General features: G+C 41.6%; 1 protein-coding gene and 1 long non-coding RNA gene across 2 annotated transcripts in view; one reads left to right on the plus strand and one right to left on the minus strand.

Annotated features, from left to right (window-relative positions):
• The window catches only part of FAM193A (family with sequence similarity 193 member A), a 106,112-nt gene that overhangs the window by 19,254 nt on the left and 70,588 nt on the right, over positions 1-16,270 (plus strand). The window lies entirely within an intron of this gene.
• Positions 936-13,848, minus strand: LOC115651858. Its single transcript, XR_004000472.1, has 3 exons — positions 13,544-13,848; positions 8,287-8,288; positions 936-947 (listed from the first exon to the last, which is right to left on the minus strand). It is a non-coding gene; the product is annotated as an uncharacterized LOC115651858 (long non-coding RNA).

The raw sequence follows: 16,270 nt of genomic DNA on the forward strand, positions 1-16,270 counted from the left end.
CCCTAGTTCTGATATTATGGGAACAAGTAAATAACTTTTCTTTATTCACTTTCTCCACACCAATCATGATTCTATATACTTCTATCATATCCCTCCCTTAGTCTCTTCTTCTCCAAGCTGAAAAGTCCTAGCCTCTTTAATCTCTCCTCATATGGAACCTGTTCCAAACCTCTAATCATTTTAGTTGCCCTTTTCTGAACTTTTTGTAATGCCAGTATATCTTTTTTGAGATGAGGAGATCACATCTGTACGCAGTATTCAAGACGTGAGCGTACCATGGATTTATATAAGGGCAATAAGATATTCTCTGTCTTAATCTCTGTCCCCTTTTTAATGATTCATAATGTTCTTTTTGCTTTTTTGAGTGCCGCTGCACACTGCATGGACGTCTTCGGAGAACTATCCGTGATGACTCCCAAGATCTTTTTCCTGATCAGTTGTAGCTAAATTATATTGTATGTATAGTTGGGGTTATTTTTCCCAATGTGCATTACTTAACATTTATCCACATTAAATTTCATTTGCCATTTTTTGGCCCAATCATGTAGTTTTGTGAGATCTTTTTGAAGTTCTTCACAGTCTGCTTTGGTGTTAACTATCTTGAGCAGTTTGCAGATGATACTAAACTTAACCACCCCTTTCTCCAGATCATTTATGAGTAAGTTGAATAGGATTGGTCCTAGGACTGACCCTTGGGGAACACCACTAGTTACCCCTTTCCATTCTCAAGTCCTCTACGTGCTCCTCGAGTCTTGGTGGGTACTTTGTGATTTGGATGGTATTTCTTAAATTCAGGCAACTCAAGTCACAATCCAATGCACTTAACTCCCTAGTGATTAAATTGTCTTGGGGGGGGCAGGGTCTTTTCTACAGCTCGTTATAATTTTAATATTTGGAATTCTGTCTCATTGGTTTAAAAAGTCTGTTTTGAGCAGTCTTATCTGTCTCTGTCTAGGGTAGATAAGTGGCTCAATATATTTAGATGAGGTAGGCTTTTTTTAAACTGGTGGGTTTCTCTTATTACAGGGATGTTATGTATGTCTACAAGCTATTACATTGAGAATAGTAAAGTTCCATAGTTAAGTATTTGAGTCAGAAAGTAACATTTTAAAGTTGTATACATAATCTTTCTTCTTCTTCTTATGCTGCATATGCATTGTTAATTTATAGAATTTTTTCTTCTAGTGCAGACACCTAGCATCTTGTAACTTTTTTCATTTTTGCTCACTTACATCATTTTCATAGTAAGTACAGTCGAACCTCAAAGATATGAACACCAGAGTTATGGACTCACCTATCAACCGGACACCATGTGAAACCGGAAGTAACCAATCAGGCAGTAGTAGAGCCAAAAAAGACAAATACTGTAAATAAATAAATAAATAAATAAAACACTGTACCGTGCCTCTGTTGCACCTTAAAGGTAGGCACATCTGGGCTGCTTGTCCTCACCCACTGGATAAAGAGCTTAGCTACTACCGAAGCCTGGCCCAAAGTGTCAGCTGCTGGCTCAGGAGCCCGAACTGCTCTTTGTTCAGTGTTATGAACATTTCAGAGTTATGGACAGCCTCCATTCCCGAGGTACCCATAACTCTGAGGTTCTACTGTACATCTGACAGACTTTGTATAGCAGTCACCTGCTATAATATATGTATTTTAATAATTTTAGTCCCTTCGTCTGGAAAACACGCATGTGCTTTAAATATTTTCCTGAATAGGGACACTTACTGAACTGGATGTCTAAGTTAGCAGCCATGTAACATTTGTTTACTTTTTCCTGGCAATGCAGTCTTTCTCAACTCTTAGCCGCAACGTAAGGAAGCCCTATATGCCATAAAATTTAAATTATTCTATTACTTTATGTATTATCAAATCAGTATAAGTGTAGGTCAGTATTTCATACACATGAGTTTTGTGGAGTAATGCACAGTACTGTAAGATGCGGCAGATGTGTTTTAAGGTTTGTGTAGAAACGGAGGGAATGTTGAGCTGCTTAACTAGACCAGTGCATGGTCACAGGAAGGCATAATTAAGATTGTTTGGACAACTTTCTAACTGTCAGTTCTTGGCTTTAGCTTGCCTCGCTATCTTAATGTAATTTTAATGTGATTTCTTAAAAAAATACCTTTAGAAGCTGTTTATAATATACCTGTTCTGTTTATAATATTTTACATGATCTATTCTAGGAATCATTTTTAGTTTTGCTAAACTATATTGGTACAATTTTTCACGTTTATTTAAAACTCACTATGAACTGAAAACATTAACAAAAATTATCTTCATCTGTATCTGTGTGCTGACACTAACAAGGCTCCCCTTCCCCAACCCATAAAGCATTAATTTCACAGGTTAGTGAAGTTTTGAAATGGCATCACTGCAGCAGTGGTAGTGAGAGAATGAAATGTTGCAGGATTAAATGTTTTTTATTACAAAAACTAAACAGTAAATTTGGAATTAAAATGTCATTTCAAGTTCACAAAGTCTGTTAATTTATACAGGATTTAAAAAACTTTCAATAACTTGTAAATATGATTAGACTTCTGGTGTATCAGCTCTGAAGCTGTTTTGTTAGAGAACTAACAAAGTTGGTAGCACACTTATGAGATGGTTTTGAATCTTTTTGTAACAACATGCTTGTTTAAATGTCTCTGGGGAAATATTGGTGTTTTTTTTAAACTAGATATAAAATCTGCCCCAGTGAAGATAAAAATGTGATCTCTAAATGTATTAGTGGCTACATACTGCTAATAGGCTGCTGCTAGGTAACATCTGACTGTTTCCCAAAGGGCTAAGTAAGTTACCTCCTCAGCACTCCCAGGCCCCGTCACCTCGTATCTGTGTAATGGAGAGCTATATTTAGGCTCTCTCCCTGGCATTTTCCTTCTTTTACTTTCAGGTTAGGTGATTCTTCATTGCTTGGTGCCAGAGTTTGTTTTTCCTTGAGGCAACATTTCCTCTGTGTCACCAATGAACATGTATTTCCTGCAGGCTAAACATGCTGGAGGGCTTTGGCCACGTATACTGTTTACATCACAATAGATGGAGTGTACACTAGCATGGCAGACCTGATCCTGGCATATTCAAATACGTCACACAAGGTATACATTTATATAGTAGCCATGTCAACATCTTGCCAGTTACCATAGTTGTTTCACTGGATGGTTCAGTGATCAGAACATTAACCTGGGCCCTGTGAGATCTGGATTCAATTCGTGGTCTGCCACAAACATCCTGTGTGACCTGGGCAAATCACACTGGATGTTTGAGGCAGAGCAGGAATTGCATCTGCCTCCATTCCCTATTTGTAATTAGAGATAATGGAGCTTCCCGACCTCTCAGGGTTGATATGAGGATAAGTATGTTAAAGATTGTAGAGCACTCAGATACTATTGTGATGGGGTGGCTATAAAAGCACCATCGATAGCTATCCTAAATGTAGAAAATAACTTGTGTACATTGGATATCATTGTGATAACCAAAGGCAAATTTTTTGTGGCAATTGATGTATCCATGTTTAACAGTTTTACTGACATCTTGAAGTGCGATTAAATTCTTCACTAATTTTTATTTTTCCCTTTCACCCAGGGAACTCAGCTTTTCCCTACTGAACTTCTTTTAGTTATCTCAGACAAAAAAGTCAGATCGGCTGCTTTTGAGAGTAATGTAGTTGTGGATGATGATGATGATTTGGTTGGTAGGTGGTTAAGAGTAGGTCTTCCACTGCTCTTCTCTAGATACAAGGGCCTCATTTCCTGACAAGAGCCCTCATCTTTCCTGAATGCTGTGCCTTTTTTAAGTAAATCATTAGAGAGCTGCTGTTGGTTCAGATCACTCTCCATAGGATAGATAGTCTTTTTTTTGTTCAAGCTTTATATTTTCATTTTCTCTGTTCAGAAGATTAACAGAAGCTTGGGATTTTGTGTATGGTGGTTTTGTTTTGTTTTTTGTTTTTGTTTTGTTTTTTAAATTGTTGGAACTTTTTTTCCCACACACCATATGTATCAATTCTTGCTGCTCAGGCTATTGAACTAATAACCTAAATTATTTCCTTGAATCATAGTAAAGGGATGGTCTAGATAATGCTTATTCCTGCCTTCAATGCAGGGGACTGGACTAGAAGACCTCTTGAGGTCCATTCCAGTTCTTTGATTCTAAGATGTTAGGAATTATTGACCCCGAAAAGCATGGTTTCTTCACAAGAGATGGTCCCTTAAACAGATTCTCTTTCACAGCTTAATTCTTATGGATTGATTTTTAACATTAATATGCAGAATGAAACCTAAGTCACCCTGGCATGCTTCAAAATAATTCATAAATAAATAGACACTACTTGCAATATATTGATTTAAATGTCTGCTGAAATCTTAGTGTTTTTGTTTTGTAGCAGATTTCACTGACTGTTAGGAACTCTGAAGTCCCTTATACAGCTAAAAGAACTTTGTAATTTTATTAGATGCCTTTAGAACTTAGTCTTTTGGTTGGCTGTAGTCATACTTGACATTAGCAACCAGTAAATATTCTTTTTGGCTCTTTTTTTTTGGTTTTGTTTTGCTAGTTTCTACGCTATAGTAGTGAGACACTCTGGCAAGAGTATGTGTTAGCAGAAATAACTCTGCCTTCTGTTCGCCATCTGAGGTGAGCAATTATCACCCAGAAATGCACTGCCTATAGTGTCGCCTTTCTTAATTAAAACATCACTAGTTCTCAGTCTACGTTTTTATGGACACTTTTTACCTATAACGTACAAACACTGTTTTTCAGAGCTCTTTATTTGAATATGAAGAACAAAAACCATTATTGCAACAATAAAGTATTATTGCACTACTTTGTCAACAAAGTATGATAATATATCAGAGCTGAAGCTCTAGTTTTGATTGCCGCTACTGAAAAGTTTATTTTGGGATGTTGGCCCTTTAAGGGATGCAGTAGTCTTAAATTGGCCCCAAATTTAAATGCTCTAGAGACTTTTATATTACTGAAGAGCAAAAGGAATGTAATAACTAAAATCAAAATAAAAAAATTTAAATGTTTTTTTAAAACTGTGGTTTTAAAGTGGCTAGAAACTATTAGCCTGTTAATGAAACTGACTCAGGGCCGGCTCCAGGCACCAGCTCAGCAAGCAAGTGCTTCGGGCAGCCAACGGAGAGGGGCGGCATGTCTGGCTTTTTGGTGACAGTTTGGCAGTAGGTTCCTCACTCCCTCTCGGAGCGAAGGACCTGCTGCCGAATTGCCGCCGAATAATGAAGCGGTGGCGGTAGTGCCGTAGATCGCAGATTTTTTATTTATTTTTTTTTGGTCCTGCTTGGGGCGGCAAAAACTCTGGAGCCTGCCCTGAACTGACTTCACTGATTTTTGTTTGTATTTTTCATTGTACAAGCTGAGAGAAATATTAAAAAACAGTGTTGTGACAAACTGGATTTCTTAGGCCTTGCACTCTTCATAATATAGGGTGTAATTGTAAAGAGATCTTTGTGTTTTTTAATGTGATTTTTTTTTTTTTTACTATGCATCCCTACAATTGGGCAACTTGTGGCTGCAGGACCTCTATAAGACTTAAAAGCTTTCAGTAGCACCAACTATTAAATAATGCAGTTTTAACAAGCAAAAATGTTAACTAATTCCTCACTTTTGGAGAAGATGAGGTGGTGATAAAGCCTTGGTATGGTTAACGACCAGTCCCTGGCAGGGCAGACAGACAGTAGCTCTGTTGTCTTCTCTGAGAAGATTCAGGAGAGTAGTCTTGGGTAACTGCTTATCTAACCTGAGGGCTTTAATCTGTCAACCCTCTTTTAACTTGTATTTGAGATCATAAGGGTAATGGGTGACATGAAGAGTTGTCCCTCCAGAACACAGATTAGTCAACTCCCTTTTTCATGTAACCTGGTTTATATATATAGCTTAATGTCTTGTTGGGATTGTGGAGTTTTCATGGGTGATTTTTAAAACATGTATTGTGCTTAGAAAACTGATTTGCCCAGTGAGGAGGAACCTTTCCCAGACTGTTTTCTGCAGAGTCTAAACATTCATTTAAAACCACCTTATTTCTTATGGAATTTGGAACATTATTTTTAGAATGACCAGTGTGTGAGCCCATGCTATGTTTCTAAGTCTTACAAGTCATAGCTTCCAAGGCAAGAAGGGACCAGTGTGATCATCTAGCCTATTGGAGGGCAACCTGCGGCTGGCGGGCTATGAGACAGTTTGTTTACATTGACTATCCGCAGGCACGGCCGCCCACAGCTCCCAGTGGCCACAGTTCGCCATTCCCGGCTAATGAGAACTTTAGGAAGCAGTGGTCAGCACATCCCTTCAGCCCACACCACTTCCCACAGCTCCTATTGCTGGGAATGGCAAACTGGGGCCACTGCTTCAGCCCAGAGTTTGTTTGCATTGATACTATTGGGAACCCTGAAAACAGAAGTGAAATCTATTCAGTTCCATTCTACTTGTGCTTCAGAAGACTGAGTGGCATCAGAGTTAGGCACTATAGCTCGTAGCTGGGCAGAAACACTCAAAAAATAAAGCCTAGAGAAAGAGTAGAATATTGGTGCTGATCTCCTGTAAACATTGTAACACCTGTGATGCCTTTGGCTGCATCTGTGGAAGATCAGATGTACAGCAGAGTACCTGTGGCATATTATTGGTACCAGAGTCCACAATGTGACTTTACTTCTTCTGGTGGTCTCAAGTGGATACTGAAGGTGGTCGTAAGTAGATGAAGAGAAATGACTGGGGACAGGGTGGTTCCTTGTTACTTGGTAGGTGGAGACTCTTATCAAAGAGCACTAGTTCAGACTAGTGCTGCCCTATGGATTGTTGGAAAAAGATGATTGAAGGTAATGTGCTGTTATCATATTTACTTAATAACACAGCACTCATGTTGGAACAGTATGAGCACTGAGAGCAGGCCTCTGGTTGTCAAGACTTGCTTTTTGTGCTTTTTCAGGGAGATTTACTGGGCTTCCTACCCTGAAAGGAGACGTTGACTTGTTATCGTAGTGAACACAGTTCAGTGTTGTCTCATCCATCCAAGAGGATGCATGGATCTGTTGTAGGTAGTGTCTTAAATATTCCTGAGAGGTTTTTAGGAGCTCTAAAACCATGTGTGACTTGTGCTAAGCTTCAGTCAGGCTGGTAAATGTCAACAGGACCAGTTGTAGATAGTGTGTTTCTTATTTTAGTCTTGTAAGTCCCTGTAGATAAAAACTCAATAAATTTTCTTATTTCTGATCCAAAAACTTAAATTTCTGTTTGTACCGTTCTGCAAAGTATTAGTTAGAATTGAAGCTGATTTAGCTCTGAAATAGGATTAGAGAGGAGAGAGCTCAGCCTCAAAGTAGAAATGTATCAAGTTTGTTTTTAAAAGCATAGGTTATGTAGCAAGTGGCATTAATAAAATATTCTGATTAATGAGTTCATCTGACGTCATTTTAATCCTGTCTTTATCACAGAAAGAAGGAAAGACTCCTCTATTGTCGTAACAATTTTTTTTAAAAATGCTTGCTGGATAGTAGTTTTACTAAGTTGTTTCCCCTCTCAGTAAAGATAAATGTTGAAATCTATTAATCCTGTGTGATTTTTAGAATATCCTCAAAATATAAGGCCATATGGGTCAGTCTTACATTATTTTTACCAGCTTGAATTTACACTTGATAGCATATCATTTCCTCAGGGTGTGCTACCTGTCCTAATGTTATTTGATGGGAACATACTCAACTCCAACTTTTATAACTTTCTTATATCAGAGCGTTCACTGATTGAATAGCACACATTTTCCTTTTTTCCTAATGTAGTATTAACCTCAGCACAATCTTTGTTCATAAAGAATATATGCACTCGTGGCTACTTAAGAGTGGAGCAGGCTGTTCTTATATGACTGACAGATCATGTGCCACCAGACTCCTCGTTGTTTTTGTGGATTCAGACTAACACGGCTACCCATCTGATATGACTAACACTGCTATTTGGCTACTGTCACCTTAAACACTCTCTCCATAAATAGTTTTATGTTTTTTGTAATAATGTAGTACTATTAATATTTATAAAAAAGCTTTGCTCCAACTTTCTTAAACGTGTGTCTTCCATTGAAAAAAATATTGGAAATTGAAAGATTAACTTAAGATTTTCAGACAGCAGTAGACAAATTTGTAAGTTGCAAAATCAAATTTTTCTATAGAAGTGCTGTAGAGCTTAGTAACAAGAATGTCAGATTAAGAAAGCCTCTCTGCAAGTTTTTTGTTCTCCTGCCAAATATGGATAAGTGACTGACTTTTCATTTTCTGGCACATCTATTTGATTCGGCATTGTTTTATCATTTTAAAATGAGCTAAGATAGCATTTCAGAATCAGTAACTTGGTGTTCAACTCACTGAAACTCTGATAAAATCACCGCTTCATTATCGTTGATAGCAGTCAGCAAATTATGACCCATGTCTAACCTTGTATGTATTACTCCTGGGAGAATTCTGCACATGTGCAGAATTTACATCCCCCACAGATTTCTTTGCTTCCCTGCAGAAAAATGACTCTGACAGGAACACAAAGGGAAGCCACAAGAGCGGTCATGCGACCCTCTCCAGCGGTATGTTTCGGGGACCCAGGGCAGCTGGCAGAGAAGTAAATCACTGTGGGGCAGGAGGCGGAACTGAGGAAGACCCAGCTGGTTGTTTCTACCCTGCACTGGGCTCAGCTGCTAGTCCTCGCTGGGCCCAGGAGAATGGGAGTTCTTTTTTTCTTGCACAGCATCGAGGGCCTGGGTCAGACCCACCCCTAGATTTCTACCCCAGCTGAAGGAAGTGCTGCAAACTCCCCTCCCCTCCCGCCCATTCCTCCTCAGCTGCAGGGGGAGGGATCCCTATACAGGGAGCTGCTCCCCTATCTGCCCAACTCCTGTGCATCCAGACTCCCTCATTGGAGTTGCAGCTAGCAAGGGATGTTAAGAGTAACAAGAAGGGTCTCTACAGGTATGTTAGCAACAAAAAGGTGGTCAGAGAAAGTGTGGGCCCCTTACCGAATGGAGGAGGCAACTTAGTGATAGAAGTTGTGGAAAAAGCTGATGTACACATTGCTTTTTTTGCCTCTGTCTTCGTGAACAAGGTCAGCTCCCAGATTACTGCACTGGGCAGCACAGTATGGGGAGGAGGTGGCCAATCCTCTGTGGAGAAAGAAGTGGTTCAAGATTACTTGGAAAAGCTGAATGAGCACAAGTCCATGGGGCTGGATGCGCTGCATCCGAGGGTGCTAAAGGAGTTGACTGTTGTGATTGCAGAGCCATTGGCAGTTATCTTTGAAAACTCATGGCAATCAGGGGAGGTCCCAGATGAGTCGGAAAAGACTAATGTAGTGCCTATCTTTAAAAAAGGGAAGGAGGAGGATCCAGGGAACTACAAGCAAGTCAACCTCACCTCAGTCCCTGGAAAAATATGGAGCAGGTCCTCAAGGAATCAATTTTGAAGCACTTAGAGGAGAGGAAAGTGATCAGGAAGAGTCAGCATGGATTCACCAAGGGCACATCATGCCTGACTAACCTAATTGCCTTCTATGATGAAATATCTGGCTCTGTGGATGTGTTATTCCTTGACTTTACCAAAGCTTTTGATACAGTCTCCCACAGTATTCTTGCCAGCAAGTTAAAGAAGTATGGGCTGGTTGAATGGACTATAGGGTGAATAGAAAGCTGGCTAGGTCATTGAGCTCAGTGGGTAGTGATCAACGGCTCCATGTCTAGTTGGCAGCTGGTATCAAGCAGAGTGCCTCAAGGGTCAGTCCTGGGGCTGGTTTAGTTCAATATTTTCACTAATGATTGCACCCACAGCAAGTTTGCTGATGACACTAAACTGGGAGGAGTGGTAGATACACTGGAGGGATAGGATACAGAAGGACCTAGACAAATTAGAGGATTGGGCCAAAAGAAATCTGATGAGGTTCAACAAGGACAAGTGCAGAGTCCTACACTTGGGATGGAAGAATCCCATGCACTGCTACAGACTAGGGACCGAGTGGCTAGGCAGCAGTTCTGCAGAAAAGGACCTAGGGGTTACAGTGGATGAGAAGCTGGATATGAGTCGACAGTGTGCCCTTGTTGCCAAGAAAGCTAACGGCATTTTGGGCTATATAAGGAAGGGCATTGCCAGCAAATCGAGGGACATGATCATTCCCCTCTATTCGGCATTGGTAAGGCCTCATCTAGAGTCCTGTGTCCAGTTTTGGGCCCCACACTACAAGAAAGGTATGAAAGAATTAGCGTACAGTGGAGGGCAACGAAAATGATTAGGGGGCTAGAGCACATGATTTATGTAGAGAGGCTGAGGGAACTGGGATTACTTAGTTTGCAGTAGAGAAGAAAGAGGTGGGATTTGATAGCTGCTTTCAGTTACCCGAAGGGGGGTTCCAAAGAGGATGGATCTAGACTGTTCTCAGTGGAAGCAGATGATGGAACAAGGAGTAATGGTCTGAAGTTGCAGCGGGGGAAGTTTAGGTTGGATATTAGGAGAAACTTTTTCACTAGGAGGGTGGTGAAGCACTGGAATGGGTTACCTAAGGAGCTGGTGGAATTTCCTTCCATAGAGGTTTTTAAGGTCAGGCTTGACAAAGCCCTGGCTGGGATGATTTAGTTGGGAATTGGTCCTGCTTTGAGCAGGTAATTGGACTAGATAACCTCCAGATGTCTCTTCCAACCCTCACACACCTAATCCCACTGCTGAGCTTCAACCACCTTCACCTGGACCCCCGAGAGTCTCATTACTGTTGCACCCAGAACTCCCCAACAAGCCCCTGTGCATCCAGATTTCCCCTCCCCCACCTGGACCTGGATCCCCCGCTGAGCCGCTCACACCCAGATTGCTCCACACAGAACCCTCTTAACCCACACTAAACCCCTCCACACTTGGATCCTGCCTTGCTGAGCCTGCCTGCCACACATGATGCACCTGTCAGAGAGGGGCAGGGTCCCAGATTGTTTCTGGGGCAGACTCGGTCCTTATCCTGTGTCAGGGTTGGGTGCAGCCTCACCACTGAGTCCATATCCCTGGGGGAGCTGCACAGTGATCTCCCACCTCTGTGCAGCCAGTGGCCTGTGCTCCCTAGTACCATGCTGGAGCTGTAACATTTATTTGTCAAAATTTTCAGAATTTTAAAATATTGTGTGCAGAATTGGGTTTTTTTGTTTTTTGTTTGTTTTTGGAACAGAATGCCCCAGGAGTATGTATGTATAAATGCCAATTACCCAGTTAGTGTTCTCCAAATTCTGCAAGCTAGATTATTGCAAGCACTGTGGTTGTAGTTGGGACTATCTATCTTTTGGGTTTGATTTTTTTCATGTTCTATGTATATATTCAGATTATACTACTGAATAACTTATCCTGTAATTGTGCTCTAGAAGCTAAGTTTTAACAAGAAAAATTAAAGGAATGCCAACTTAATCATGCTACTAAACATTTTGTTACAAATAACATTAATACAACGAATGGAAAGAGGGAAATTCTTTTATTCCTGTTTTGTACCTTTGATAGCACTTCCTGTGTACTCAGTTTCACTGTTCCCCTCCTGTTGGGGAGTGCCTCTGTGTCTGAGGCTGGCAGTACCACCTACTGGCAGATATCCAGGGCCACTTTGCCTAGCTGCTGCAGTTCATGGGAGTGTTGCCCAGAGTCAAGAGCCACTCTGCCTAGTGGCTACAGTCCCCGGGGGGGCATGGGTAGGAAACTCAAGTCCAACCAACTCCACTGGGTTCCAACCCAGGGCCTTTCAAAGCAGTAGGACATATACATGGCCTAGGACCTATTACCCTTACTCACACTCTGTGGGTCGCTTCTTACCTGTTTCCTGTACCTCCGCTGGTATCACAGTTCAGTCTTCCTGCCTGCCTCCCAGGTTCATCTCTGGAGCTCCTTCCCCTGGCGACAGTGAGTCTTTGCCCTCTGCTCCCACAGTCCATGGATTTCCAGAAGCTTGGCTAGATAGACTGTTGCAGCAGCTTCTCAGCAGGAGGCTGCTGAACCCAACTGCTCTCCTCCTCAGTCAGCCCAGACTGAGCTGAGCTGCTCCCTTTTGAAAGCTCCCGCCAAGCAGAGATGAGGGGGTGTGGCTTCCTGTGTTTAGTGCAGCTCCTTCACCCTTGCCTTACCAGTGCGGGATTGTGCCAGGGTGTATTACCTCCTCATAAGAATCTTTCTCACAACAGAGGAGAATTTTCAAATAGGTAAATCTGATTGTAAAACTAGAAAAACTAGTGAGCGGGGACTGGGCTGGGCTTTTCATACTGCAGAGGGGATGCAGAGCTCTCTCCTCCCTCCTTTTTTAGGCAAGCAACCAGCTGAATGCCAAAAACTTAACCTAGCTACCACACCTTCAGCTGTTAGAGCTGCCAGATTTCCTGAGACAACTAATACAGTTCTTCATTGTAAATACAAAAATCATTAATACACTGAAAAAAATATAATTTGTGACTGTCTAATTAAACATAATGTCAAAATGGAGATCACCGCACCCCTCTACTGTTTGAATTGGACTAAGGGAAGGACAATGCTGAATAATTTGTCTGTGATCACTGGGCCTTGTAACTGTCACTAATAGCCTGTAACAGTAGAGTTTAACATTATCAAGGTGCTAATCTTTGCGGCATCTCTTATGAGTTGGCATGGAGCCACTTTTTTTTTTTTTTACTGGTAGGAGGGAGAACAGTTTGTAGAAATCTTCTTCAAGGCCATCCAGTAAGTAGGCATCATTGGTCAGAAATTCTTAGTTCTATTGATGTGCAAGAATAATGGACTCTAGCTCATACTGTAAGTTTGTGGCCTCTGTTGTGCTAGCAGGAGTAAAAACATATTCTCTTCACTTAAGTGAGCAGATCTGACACAATAACATGCTCCTCTTGAGTAAGAGGGGTGGTGTTTAGTTAACTACTTATCATACTAATCTCACTCAATATTACATAGTGGGGTGAGGAAAACAAGAAAGGATAAACAGAAATGAGAAAAGGGAATGATGAAAATAAAGTGAAGACCTGTCTGAAATCTTAGAGGGTAGGCAATGCCCAAACAAAGAGAAGAGAATGGGGCTCAATCTCCTTCCTCTCGCCCAGTAAAAAACCCACTGAAAAGAATTAACATTTGAAAGTTCCCATCTCATCCTCCCCCAATGTACTTTGCTTCTCTCACAGAAGACTGGGAGTGGTTTGGTCATTACAAAACCTAAATCTAATTTCCCCCATACTAATTTCCCCCTACTGTTATTCACACCTTCTTGTCAACTATTTTAAAATGGGCCACTCTCATTACAGCTACAAAAATTATTTTTCCTCCCTCGGTATCCTACTGTTAATTGAATTGTCTCATTAGACTGACCTCACACTTTGTAAGGCAACTCCCATCTTTTCATGTATTTATACCTGCTTCTGTATTTTGTACTCCATGCATCTGATGATGTGGGTTCTAGCCCACGAAAGCTTATACCCAAATAAATTTGTTAGTCTCTAAGGTGCCACAAGGACTCCTCAATGTTTTTGCTGACAGACTAACACAGCTACCACTTTGAAACCTGTCACCATGCAAGGCACTGAATTTAGCCGTATGAAGTAGAAATCCATCAACTTCCTGAAAAAACTTGTGCAGATACTCTTACCCGGCAGAAGAGTTTGTCCTATCTCGAGGCCTCTCCTTCTTCCCTACCACTCCCACAAACATGATACAGTTCTGTGGTGATCCAGAATCCTACTTTCAACGTCTCCAACTCAAGGAATATTTCCAACACACCACTGAACAGCACACTAACTCAAGAAAGCTTCCTACCAACCCTACAAGAAGAATTCTGCATGGACTCCTCCTGAAAAGTCAAAAAAGCAGACTGGACTTCTACATAGAGTGCTTCCACTGACGTGCACAGGCTGAAATTGTGGAAAAGCAGCATCACTTGCCCCATAACCTCAGCTGTGCAGAACCCAATGCCATCCACAGCCTCAGAAACAACTCTGACATATCAAAAAGGCTGACAAAAGACGTGCTGTAGTAGTCATGAATAGGTCAGAATATGAATGAGAGGCTGCTAGACAACTCTCTGACACTACGTTCCAGAGGCCATTACTCTTTGACCCTGCTGAGGATTACCAACAAACTACACCATCTGCTCAAGAAACTCCCTAAAGAAGCACAGGCACAAATCAACACTGACACACCCCTAGAGCCCTGACCAGGGGTATTCTATCTGCTACCCAAAATCCATAAACCTGGGAATCCTGGACACCCCATCGTCTCAGGCATTGACACCCTGACAGCAGGATTATTTGGCTATGTAGACTCTCTCCTCAGGCCCTATGCTACCATCACTCTCAGCTGTCTTTGAGACACCACTGATTGCCTGAGGAAACTACAATCCTTTGGAGATCTTCCAGAAAACACCATCCTAGCCACTATGGATGTAGAAGCTCTCTACACGAACATTCCACACGAAGATGGACTATAAGATGTCAGGAATAGCATCCATGATACTATCATAGCAAACCTGATGACTGAACTTCGTGACTTTGTCCTCACCCACAACTATTTCACATTTGGGGACAACTTATACCTTCAAGTCAGCAGGACTGCTGTGAATTCCCGCATGGCCCCACAGTATGCCAACATTTTTTATGGCTAACTTAGAACAATGCTTCCTCAGCTCTTGTCCCCTAATGCCCGCCCCTACTCTACTTGCGCTACATTGATGACATCTGGACCCATGGGAAGGAGGCCCTTGATGAATACCACCTGGACTTCAACAATTTCCACCCCACCATCAACCTCAGCCTGGGACAGTCCACATAAGAGGTCCACTTCCTAAACACAACAGTGCTAATAAGCGATGGTCACATAAACACAACCCCATACTGGAAACCTACTGACCGCTGTACTTACCTACATGCCTCCAGCTTTCATCCAGACCACATCACTCGAAACATTGTCTACAATGGGTAGGCAGCCTATGGCATGCGAGCTGATTTTCAGTGGCACTCACACTGCCCGGGTCCTGGCCACCTGTCGGGGGCTCTGCATTTTAATTTAATTTTAAATGAAGCTTCTTAAACATTTTAAAAACCTTACTTTACATACAACAATAATTCAGTTATATATTATAGACTTATAGAAAGAGACCTTCTAAAAACATTAAAATGTATTACTGGCACGTGAAACCTTAAATCAGAGTGAATAAATGAAGACTCGTCACACCACTTCTGAAAGGTTGCCAACTCCTGGTCTATACACAAGCTCTAAGATAAAACCACATTTGCTCCAATCTCTCCGAGACAAACACCTATAGGATCTCTGACAAGCATTCTTAAAACTACACTACCCACCTGGTGAAGTGAAGAAACAGATTGACAGAGCCAGAAGGGTACCCAGAAGTAACTTCCTACAGGACGGGCCCAACGAAGAAAGTAACAGAACGTCTCTAGCCGTCACCTACAGCCGCCTACTAAAGCATCTCCAGTGCATCATCAAGGATCTACAGCCTATCCTGAAGGACTATCCCTCACTCTCACAGACCTTGGGAGACAGACCAGTCCTCGCTTACAGACAGCCCCCAACCTGAAGCAAATACTCACTAGCAACTACACACCACACAACAAAAACACCAACTCAGGAACCAAACCTGCAACAAACCCTGGTGCCAATTCTGTCCGCATATCTATTCAAGAGACACTGTCATCAGCCACACCATCAGGGGTTTGTTCACCTGCATATCTACCAATGTGATATGTGTCAGCAATGCCCTTCTGCCATGTACATTGGCCAAACTGGACAGTCTCTACGCAAAAGAATAAATGGACACACATCTGACATCAGGAATTATAACATTAAAAAACCAGGAGGAGAACGCTTCAGGCTTCCTGGTTACTCAATAACAGACTTAAAAGTAGCAATTCCTCAACAAAAAAAACTTCAAAAACAGACTCCAACATGAAACTGCAGAACTGGAATTAATTTGCAAACTGGACACCATCAAATTAGGCCTGAATAAAGACTGGGAGTGGTTGGGTCATTACAAAACCTAAACTTAATTTCCCCCATACTAATTTTCCCCTACTGTTACTTTCACCTTCTTGTCAACTGTTTGAAATGGGCCACTCATTACCACTACAAAAGTGATTTTTCCTCCCTTGGAATCCTACTGTTAATTGAATTGTCTCGTTAGACTGACCTCACACTTGGTACGGCAACTCCCATCTTTTCATATACATCTCTTCCCCAATAGAACGCTACCCAATATAACACGAATTCGAATATAACGCGGTGAA

This window comes from Gopherus evgoodei, chromosome 5 (assembly GCF_007399415.2).
Source record: "Gopherus evgoodei ecotype Sinaloan lineage chromosome 5, rGopEvg1_v1.p, whole genome shotgun sequence".
NCBI lineage: Eukaryota > Metazoa > Chordata > Testudines > Testudinidae > Gopherus > Gopherus evgoodei.